The sequence below is a fragment of the Boleophthalmus pectinirostris genome, unplaced genomic scaffold (genome assembly GCF_026225935.1).
Source record: "Boleophthalmus pectinirostris isolate CB_2022bp ecotype Guang Dong unplaced genomic scaffold, ASM2622593v1 HiC_scaffold_17, whole genome shotgun sequence".
Taxonomy (NCBI): Eukaryota; Metazoa; Chordata; class Actinopteri; order Gobiiformes; family Gobiidae; genus Boleophthalmus; species Boleophthalmus pectinirostris.
This window is the reverse complement of record NW_026571115.1, coordinates 11,948,675-11,960,870: the sequence shown is the minus strand read 5'-3', so window position 1 is coordinate 11,960,870 and position 12,196 is coordinate 11,948,675.

Here is a 12,196-nt window from a genome sequence, read left to right as displayed (position 1 = left end):
TGCATATTTTAAACAACAGGTTATTATCGATAATTCGACATTGGGTTTAAATTGGCCTTGTATCTGGTTTACTTTTTTTTAAGTTTTAAATTTGACAAGTTAATCCAGGTATAAAAAATGAATGAAAATCTAAATGTATACTAGAATATACCATGTTTTCTTCATACTGAGCAGCCCTACTTGCTTTTATAATGTGAGTCTGAAGTGGCCATCTTGGTTGTTTACTTGCAGAAGTAGGTTGTCCTAGATTCTTTCTTGGGACAATCTGTGCATTGTCTGCTCCTATACCAGAGCCATAGTCTGAATAAGGACGTGAACTCGAGACCCTCTCCTTCATGCGCCACTAACTGCTCTTGGCATAAAAACAGCTAATAAAGATTCACCTTTTCAACACTTTTCACTAATATGAGTAATTGAATGTGTGCAGGGTCTGGTTCATGTAGTAGGGCTTTTCCATTATAACTCATTGCTGCTTTTGCTGAAATATAAATGCAAGTAGGATTGCCTGTACTGCTACTGTATACAACTAGTAGCATTTCCATTGTCAGTTTTGGTTTAAAGGTGGACTATAATGTAACTTTTCTGGATCAGAGTTTGGCAAGTGCTTGTCTCCATGAAGATGTTATTGCTTTGCCTGGAATGCATAAAAAATTGTCTATCCCCATGGACACAAGCAGGTAATGCCATCAAGTCAAATCTGTGGAGAGAAGAGTCCACTGAGAGCATGAATGCATGTTTTTCAAGGTTTTTTGAGCAATAAACCCACTGGAAAATGAAGTAAAAGCTGGAAAATGAAGTAAAAGCAGTATAGACATGCTCAACATTTCAGACAAAGAAACAACTTTGTCTCCAGGAGAAAAGTTATACAGCACACCTTTAATTGATGGCATACATTTTAAATATTGCATCATAAAATCGAGAAATTTGTTTGTAATCAGTAAAACAGTGATAGAAAATTATGAAATAAGAGAACAATTTTAGGTAAACATTTAATTTAACAGCACAACCTCAATATCTTAAAATACTCACTGAATTCAGATCTTAATAAAGTATATTAGTGATGCCAAGTATTCTCCATAGACTGTAGTAGTAACCGAGCTAAACTCCCTAAACTCCCTTATAATATCTGTATATGTCTCTAAAAGGCATAGCCAGTGTTACGCTCTTGTCATAGAAAACCGCTGCAAAACATCTCCCTGCCTCCTGCTGTGTGGTTAATTTTCATTGTGTCTTTCTTTACCCCTGGTTTCCAAATGGACAACTAGGTCAACGGGCCATAACAACTACCCTATAGTTTATACCGTATAGTTGTCTGAATGGGTGGAGAGACTGCCATATGCTTCTATATATACGTGCTTTAATTTCAATTGTAATGGTGCATTGTGCAACTTTTCTGGTGGAGGCTCTGTCAAAGGCTTTTCTCCATGGAGATGTTATTGCTTTGTCTGTAATGGTTCACAGTATGGCATTAAACCTTTATCTTCATGGAGACAAACTAGGCCAAGTTACAGGTCAGATCTGTGGAGAGGCAATGCCGCTCAGAGTCAGAATGTCTGTTTTTCTATGTATTTTTGAGCTTCAAAATCACCTGTAATTGAATAAATGTAAAGTAAAGCTGTTTAAAGTCATACTGTGGAATATTCCATGCTGAGCAATGACATATCTATAGAAACAAGCAGGTGACTGACCCATAGCCAAAAAGTTAAATGGTATACCTTTAGTGCAAAACAGGGAGAGACAAAGGGGATGATTTTTAACTTTCTATTATGCAGAACAATAGTGAGAATTCCTAGGAGTCCTATAAGATTGAAGCGTGTTAAGTAGAGGGGCTTTGGGTCAGGGCGAAAGATTTGACCACCTGTTCTTTCTTTTTATCTGCTCCCGTCTGGAACACTTGTTGTTTTTGAACAGTCACTCTGAACCGTGGTGGGAGAAGTACTCAATTTTGTTACTTTAGTAAAAGTACAGATATTGGAGAAAAAAACTAAATAAAACACTGAAGTAAAAGTAAAAATATCACATGAAAAAATCTACTTGAAGGTGTGCTAAGTAACATCTTTACTGGGGGGTTCACCACCTGCTTGTCTCCATGGAAATGTTATTGCTTTGTCTAGAATGTCCCACAGTGTAGTTTAAAACTATCCTGGGGATAGACAAGCAGGTTACAGCACTACACTGTATTACTATTCAGATCTGTGGAGAATCATCCCTATTCACAAAAGGAATAATTGTATTTTTGAACAATAGAAACACCCCGAATGAATAAATGCTAGATGGATATGTGTAATGGAGACAAGCAGGTCGCAGAAAGTCCACAAAAAAAAATTGTGCAATGCACCTTTTAAGTAAAAGTATTAAAGTACCCATTTACAAATGTATTTAAAGAGTAAAAAATAAATGTATTTTGCGCGAAGTTTTTCCCTACAGCTGTTTTCATTAGTAAATTTTTGTTTTCTCAGATGTCAAAGTTGATGGAAATAACCCCTCAACTCTTTCAGCAGGTCTCAAACAATAATAAAAAATACTTTCACTTTTCAGGCCAGTTAAAAAATGTAGTGGAATAAAAAGAACAGACACCTGCTCTCAAATGTAGTGAAGTAAAATTAAAATGTATCCAATTAAAAGAAAAGTACAGTTACCCATTTTTTATTTTTTATTTTATTATTTTTTTAATACTACTCTTACTTCAGTATGTTCAAACACTGGTTTTGAACTTAAAAACCAAACTGTCCGACCTCTCCTAAATGCATACTTTCGCAGCTTATACAAAATATTTCTAACTACTGGGTTGCTCTGAGCTAATTTTGACTGCATTCCTTTCCAGTCAAATCTATGGGAAACAGACAAAACAATTTAGCAGATAAGTCAATGGGCTGGGAGCACTGCACAGTTGAAAGTTTAAAGGCGCACACAGGGGACAGTTCAGATATATGTCGTCTTTCCGCCTTCAACTGGCCTCATGGGAGATTTCACTATCTATAAACACATCAGCAAAGGCTTTCAGATTAGCAATGGAAATAAGAGTGAGGATTGTTTTTATATTTCGTTTATACAATTAAGCTTTAGTGCATCATGAAGATAGATAAGAGGTATAGTGGGCAATAAACAATAAACGTTTACATATCACATGTCTTAAAACATTTTTATTTCTCTGGCTTTTTAGTCACAGCAGCATATAATTCTACACTTTAGAGTATGAAATTATCAGGGCATTAATGCAAAATAGATTATACATGATTTTTGTACATTCACATTATAAATTTGACTATTGTGGGCCCCCATAATGTAATTTTGCTGAAGCTGAACAAAAGGTTACTATTATATATGCTTATATAAAACTGAATCTAACTCACTTAAACATCAACTATAGTGCTCAAATAAAATTATGGTAAATGGTCACATTTTTATATAGTGCTTTTCCAACTTCACTCAAATCGCTTTACATCAAGGAAGCACTCACCCATTCACACACAGACACTTAGGGAGAGGGTGGGTGAAGTGTCTTGCCCAAGGACACAACGACAGCATTCATCAAAGGGAGCCAACCTGTGTCAGTAGATCTGACTGCTAAACTAAATGATGTTTATGTCCAGAGCGGGATTCAAACCGCCAATCTTCGGATCACCGGACAAATCCTCTACCAATTTAATCCAAAACTTCAAATAATTCAATTCAAATTAGTATTAGTATATCCTTGTGCTACTAAAATCTTGGAATAAATTTGTGGCAACACTGTCTTTCATGTTTTCTAATATTCAAAAATATAAATTCAAAAAGCTATAACCCATATGCTCAAATCATTCCTCTCCCTTCACTCAGACAATGAAAGATTAAAAATAAACTTGTTTGTGTTGGTAGCGTTTTGGACCAATCCATCTCTGAGGCCTGAGTTCGATGGACAGTGGCCGCTCTGTCCTTAATTACTATTGATCGGAAAAAGCACTAATGACCCGATCGCAAATGTACTGAACGTAACAATTAATCCTCCTCCTCGAGTTAATGTTTTACAAACTTCTATTGAGTTAGCTGGTGTTTTATGGGCTTGTAAGGGCAGTCAGATCCCGATTAAAAGTACATGCATCAAGAGTAGTTGGGAGTATTGCTTTAATGAGATGGTACTGGGACTATGCCTGCAGAAGATACTTTATGTAACCGTTTAGTCCTATCTCTGTACGGGACACTGTGTTTTATCAGTGTTGTTTGTTGATGTGTGTGTTAACTAGAGCAGTGATTCACAACCCTTTTACTCCCAGCGACCAGTATATTTACCCTTGAACATCCAAACCAAGAAGGAAAACATTGTTCGGTCAATAAAGATGATATACAACAGTAATTAGGCCTGTCACAATAACAAATTTTGATGTACGATATATAGCTGAAATTATAATATTGAAACTAATTTAAGCCACTGATACAAGAACCCAAGATCAGATTTAATCCACAAAACTATTCTAGATCTAAAATATTGTTAAAAACTCATGAACTGAATAAATAACAGAATGAAGCACTTAAGTTTGCATCTGTAATGAGTCACAGAAGTTATTAATTCAACTTTTTACAGCTTAAAGGTGGACTATGTAACTTTTCAGAGAGGGGCCTCTCACTTTTTGTTTCTATGGAAATGCTATTGCTCTGCTTGGAAAGTTCCACAGTATGACATTAAACAGACATACCTTACATTTATTCAATTACAGAAGGTTTTACTGCTCAATAACAGGCATTCTGATTGTGAGCTAGGTTGTCACTCCACAGATCTGAACTGTAACTTGGCCCGGTTTGGCCTCCATGATGATAAAAAGGTTCAATACCAGACAAAGCAATAACATCTCCATGAAGAAAGGTACTTGATGGACCCTTCACCAAAAAAGTTACACAACCTTTAAATCTTATTGTACAGCCAAAGAAATACCAAAAAATTCCCACTATTGCAAAGAAAAGGTACACATGATAATTATTGAGCCCCAAAAATTCTGTTCCAGCTTTCAAATATTGAACTGAAAGATAAATGATATTGATAATCTTAATGATAAATTGACAATAAGATTGATGAATTACAGTATCATGACGGACCTATAAACAAAAACTAAAATTGAAAGCTTGAATTGAAATTTGTTGAAATGTACATCACATCACACAGTTCCCCACAGATATTATTCTATAGATAAAAAACATCTACCTCCTTCCCACCAGTGCTCATGCCTCTCCCACAGACCCATTTGAAGGTTTCTGGTGTAAACAGGCCCAAAGGAAAAAGCCGGAAGAGATAACGCTCCATCGCCACAAACCAACACCACGAGATCACATGACTCGCAGGAAGTCCCACTCCGGTATGGGCATATTTGGGCGTTACGTCACAATATGATTTATCACAATGACATCGTCCCAGGCCCTGCTCTGCACCAAGGCCGAGTCGAGTCAGCACTTCCCTCCACTGCGCACAGTATTAATAGTGTTGGTTTCCTCAGATATAAAGAGAGGCAGGCTACTCTTTCATGGCAACGCAATTAGAAAGAGAGATTTTATTACACTTAAAATGGCATGTTAGACATTCTAGATTCAATACTTTGAGGATGCCAGATACTTTACAAAGGATTCTTGGTTCATCTAATTAAGTATTTATCGTTATACTTAATACCTAGCTAATTTTAAAGCCACACAATGTAACTTTTCTGGTGGAGGATCGGGCCCTTTCTTGCCCCCAAGGAGATTTTACTGTTATTGCTTTGCCCGAAATGTTATTATTATAATTCAGTTGTAGGTGTTTGTAGCTTTTGCTCAAAAATAATTGTGCTTGCATATATCCATGGAGATACCTTTAATGCCATACTGGGTAACATCTGTAACAACAGGAAAAGCAATAACATCCCTCTGGAGGCTGGTCCGTTACCGGCTTGTCTTCATGGAGATCTTTTTGCTTTGTCTGTAGAGTTACAGAGTATGGATTAAAACTATCTAGACCAGTGGTCACCAACCTGTAGATCGTGATCAACAGCTGGATCTTTGCCATGTCCCCGGTAGATCTCCATCTTAATTTGACAATTTGTGATACTAGATGTGCATTGAAAGTGAGTGCTTACTTTGGTTTAACTTATCTGCGTGAGGTGGCCTTTTCACAAATGAAAATCATCAAATCCAAGCACAGAAACAGTCTGACTGATAGGCACCTCACAGATTGTCTCAGTTTAGCTGTCTGCAACTATAAACCAAACTTCAAAACATTATCCAAGGAAATTCAGACTCAGCCATCACCCTGAATTTGATAATAATAGAACTTCTCTCATTAACCCTTCGATATACTGTTAATGCTGTTTAGTGGTCAAATTTGCACTATTTTGGTTGCTTTCACTGCATTTGGTTTGCATTTTGTTTGTATTGCAGTTGCACTTTTTTTTTCTTGCAGAGAGTGTTTTAGTCCCCATTCTGTAATGAATGTTCCTTTAGTAAGAATGCAAAAATAAAGCTGTCTGGAACTATAAACATGATCACGTTTGTTGTTATTTACATTCATGTTGGTAGATCTTGCTCTTTCCTCAGACCAAACATGTAGATCTTTGTCTGAAAAAGGTTGGTGACCACTGATCTAGACTATTTAATCCATGGAGACAAGCAAGTACTGTAACCACCCAGGCAAGTTACAGGTTAGATCTGTGGAGAGGCAACCTCCCTCACAGAAAGTGTCAACTTTTTCTAGGCATTTTTAGCAATAAAAACACTTCTAATGGAATAAATATAAGATAGACAACTTTAAAGCTACATTCTAGATAAAATAATGACATCTAAACTTAACGACAAGCAAGTGACACTCTCCTCCAGAAGTGTTACGCAGTTCAGCTTTAAGTACGCTATTAGAATGAGTATTTTTCTTTCCATAAGTAAAAAAAAAATACAGTAATAATACAATAATAATAAACAATAAAAAAATAAACAAAACAAATGTATGCTTTTACATATGCAAAGAAAGTCCAAACAAACTAAACTAAACTCTAAAAAGAATCACAACCCACAGACGCGTTATTGTACTGAAAAACCTGTTTGTTTACCAGCCTCACTGACCAGAAGAGGACTATGACTTTAGCTTAACTATTCTGCGCTGAGGCCATGAACCCTGCACATGTGCCCTTCAGATTTTTCCAACACAGTGCATGCTCTGTGGAGGTGCCCGGGGCTTCCTATTCACTGGGGATAACGTTATGAGATAAGCAGATCAACAAACGGGGACCTTGTTCTTTTGTCCGTCTGACCTTAAAGCCACACACGGCATACACACTATACACCTATACAAGGCCATGCTGGGTCTGACATGGCTCTTACATGGGCAGCGGGGCATGAGGACCCAAACAAACACATGGTCTGACTGGTCGAGGGGTGACATCATCTATGCTAAAGCGGGTGGGCTAACGTCACACTAACCTCAAGCTAACCTCAACGTGCAGAGAGGAAAGGAGACGGGAAGTGCCACTTTTGGACAACCTGCAATAGAGCTGTCAATGATGGGAAATATATTACTACGGAAAACTATAAGGAGCACTATGTAACTTTTTGATTGGGGGTCCGTCAACTGCTTGTTTCTATGGATATGTCATTGCTCTGTTTAAAATGTTCCACAGTGTGACATTAAACAGCTCTACTAATCCTTCAATTCAAATGGTTTTATATCTCAAGAATATAAAAACAAGCATTCTGACTGTGAGCGGGGCTGCCTCTCCACAGATCTGACCTGTAACTTGGTCTGGTTTGGTCTCCATAAAGATTGAAAGGTTTAATGCCATACTATGAAACATTCAAGACAAAGCAACGGCATCTCCATGAAGAAAAGCATTTGACGGACAGTTCACCAGAAAAGTTACACAATGGACTTTTAACTATAACATTTACCCACTAATGCAATGAAAAGGTACACACACACAAACTGGTCACCAGTGTCACTATAGTAATGTAAAAGGCCTATACATTTTGGAAAGATTTTGAAAAAACATCTAAATTGGGCTGAATAAATGGAGAAAAATATTGCTATTTTTCAGACAAACATTGCTATCGTTATTAGATCTTTTTACATTTTACCGCTCCAATTTGAGTGAAGACTGAAGCATGTACTGATAAACTAAAAAGAAAAAAATCACACAAATTAGATTTTTATATGACAAATTTAAAAAAATTGCTATTTAATAGTTCTGATCTTTAAAATTGCAATTACTTTTGGAACCTAAACGCATTATTCCCCTATAGTACTCTCTCTTTCTGTCTCAAACCTGATGCATGTGCCCTTTGCAGATCAGGACAGCAGATGAGACAGGGGGATGAGGTAACCAGTGATCTCGATACTGAGGGCAAAGAAGGAGACGTGCTTTATAAAGAGAGAAGGAAGAGGGAGTCTAGACAAACCATAAATCAAACTACTGTCTCGTGATTGCCTCAAGTGTTAATACTACACTAGAGCTACACAATAAAGAATTAATTATCATAACATGGATGTGATCCCATTGAAGTAGTTGAACTGAAATAACACTGATGTGACAAATGACTCCATTACTGTCAAACTGTACTAGTGTTACTGAATTTAAATGGTTTAGTTCATATTAAATTAATATGAGATAATATAAGACCTGGTTTAATCTTGCTTTATTTCTGTTTAATCCCATTTGGTTTTAAGTTATTAAATAATTAAAAGGTACACTCTGTAAATTTTCTGGTGGAAGTTCATCTGATCGTCTCCATGGAAATGCTGAAACTGCTGAAATGTCCCGTAGTATGGCATTAAACATCTCCATGTAGTCTGTATTTCCATGGAGTCAAGCAGGTGAAGTTACTAGACCAAGTTACAAGTGATCCTGCTGTCAGTAAGAAAGCATTTTGTTCTGTAAAATCCTCTGTAATTGAATAAATGAAAGTAATACAAGTTTAATGCAATACTATGAAACATTTTAGGCAAAGTAATAATAACTTCTCCATGGATACAAGCAGGTAAAGGACTCCCCCCAAAAGTTGCACAGTGCATTATAATTGGGACTAAACAACAGAGAGATAAACCTGGACTAGACCAAGATTAAACCAGGACTAGAGCAGGACCAAACCAAGACTGTGTCAGGACTAAACTGGGCTCAAACCAGGACAAATAAAAACGCACCATTATCTTAGTGTTCACTTTACCTTAAACTAGTCTTAGGTTTGACCTGGTTTAGTCCTGTTTTAACTGAACATTTGAATTGATACCTGGTTTAACTTAAAGGTGCACTGTGTAACATTTCTAGTGGAAATGTTCATGAGGGAGACAAGCAAGTTAGAGTACTACGCTACATTACAACTCAGATCTGTGGAGAGTCACCCCATTGACAGAAGGAATTATGGTATTTTTGAGCAATAGAAACACCTGTAATGAATAAATGTTACATGGATGCATTTAAAGTCATGCCATGGAACATTCTAGGTAAAGCAAAAACATCTCCATGGAGAAAAGCATTTAACGGATACTCCACCAGAAAAGTTACATAATGCACCTTTAACTTGAGCCATTTTAGGCCATAATTTTCAAGCAGAGATTAGTCTAAATAACTTATTTATTCATCTTAGTAACAAAAAATAACACTTTAATTAGCATGTGTTGCCCCTACAATCAGTTTTCATTTATTTCATTCATAAAATATAAAATATGTCATAAAGTGAAACATACAAGAAATTAATGAAAAGGGGCAGAAAGAAGTGTAATCTTATTTTATCTTATACTAGCAATGTTATATCTCAAATCTTCTAATGAGTTACGACATTATATTGTATTTTGTTTGACTCCACCACCTGAGTCCACCACCTGCACTTGCCCATACCTGTCTCATAATAGCTTATTTAGATGTGACAAAACAGGCTTTAGATTAAACATCCTTTTCTCCCAGTGGCTTCCTTTCACTCCACAAACACACAAATACACACACATACACACACACACACACAAATATGGGCAGGTGACTTAAGTACACAGTGTAACAGTACCAAACACTTTCAATGCTTTAAGCCCTGATGCACGCCCTCTCTACAACCATCTATGACATTAAAGGAACTGAATGTAACCTGCACTCTTTCAGTTTTAAAATAGTACTATAATCACAATTGAACCTGCATTTTCAGTGCCTAAACCTGCATACAGAGGACACATACACACAAGTTTTTCTCATTATTAGTACATGGACAGCAGCATAGGCAGTGATTAATGGCTGGCTGCAGGTGCTGGGGTTTAGGTAGTGACGGTTCAGATCAGAGAGAGTCCTTTTTCAGATTTAAACCAACTGGATTTCAGCACTGGAACTGGCAACCGAAAACAGAGACATGTGTGAGGCTTATTCTAACATAACCACTTGGCTATGATGCCCAATGTTTTTGTAATTAAGGATTATTCAGCATTAGACTTGTTAGCGGTAAAAGCTATGTTTGATATGAACATGTCTACCTCGTATCTCACTTTCATCAAGGATAACTAAGTATATATTTTAAAGGGCCCATATTATGCTATTGTCTGATCTATGTTATACTGTTGTCTCCCCTATTTTCATCTTATGATGTCATAGAGGAAGTGCTCCACTGTGTTTTAAACTCCATACACCTCCATTCACTAGAATCATTTGGATGGTTTCAGCACTGGAATTGTCGATCTCTACTGAACTAAAGGTAAAATGTAACTGTTAACTTAAAAACTACCGCTTCATGACATCACAAGGTGGAACAGAGCATTTTGAGCTTTGGAGATGTAGACAGACTAATCATGCAGAATTACTCTAATGCTGAATGAAACAAAACACAACTCCAGGTATGTTTTTGAGAAGGTAACAACATTATAACATAATTTAAAGATCTTAAGAGTCAATTTTACGCAATATGGGACCTTCAACATAAATTTGCTTGACAATCCAATTACTCCAACCACACCCCTCCTTATTTCACCTCTCATCTCCCCATCTCCCCATAGTATGTCTATAGTCAGTTATTATCAGATAATCAGGTGATGTTTTGAGCTATGTCATGTCTCTCGAGGTTTGCCTGGCACTTGTCTATCCCCTCCCCCCTGGCTGTCCCCTCCCTGTGGTGAGCCACCTATTTGCCGGTATAGTGAAAAACACACCCTATGGTACGGTGCAATTGAGGTACGAGGTGTGTGCGCGTGTGCATGCTAGTTTGTTTATACCAGCTATACAAATTGTAGCATGCAATGACATAAATGAATGAATGAACGTTGTAGACTACTCTAAACGCTCATGTCTTGTCTCGTGTCCTCACCTGGTCCATCCTAGTAGACAGTCTCCTCTCTCCTCTTCATCCCAGGCATGGCACTAGCTGTTCTGCTTCCTTGTGACCTTTCCTTGTCTCCTTGTTTCTTAGTTCCCAGTTGCAAAGAAGAACTGACCCCGCTGTCCTCATATAGCAGTCTCCCAGCGTTTCAAAACAGGCATGGTCCTTACGTGCGCTTCCTTGTGTCTCCCAATTTGACAGTTTGATAGATCCACATGGACACTCCTATCCAATGTTGTTCAAGTCCTGGAGCAGCAATGGCATGATCCTAAATGAGAAAAATAGTTGTGTTTTTAGTAATGTCTTCTTGATGAGAGACAGAAGAGAGAGGGAGAGAGAGAGAATGAGACTCCCGCTTCTTGTTCTCAAGCTGCCTGTGTAAGCTGGCCCCTTGCCCGGACCCCTCCCTCCCAAATCTCCCCTCCCCCCTCCCTCCTGGTGCAGCGAAACACAGAGTCCCCCCCTGACAGCCAATAGGAATGCAGGAGGGACGCAATTGGTCGACAGGAGGCCATGTGACCCCCGGCAGAGCTATGACAGACCCTCCACCAGCTGTCCAACCTGAAAACCTCAGTTGCCATTGACAACAGCCACAGTTCTCAGGTCATGAGGTGATTGGCTGGAAAGGATTTATGGCCCCCGCCTATGCCTTAATGTCTTATTGTAGGAATATAAAGAAGGTGAGGGGCATGCTGGGACGTGTAGTCTTGACTAGGAGCAGACAGGCATCCTCAAAGTTCAGGCAGGAGGAATGTTTGACCCACATTTAATAGTAAGATATAAAAAAAAGCTTGCAGAAAAATTTAAAGGGCCCATATTGCACTATTTTCAGATCTATGTTATAATGTTGTTTCCTCATCACAAACATACCTGGAGCTGTGTTTCAATCACACATGTCTAATACGCAAACACTGCATATTTAGGC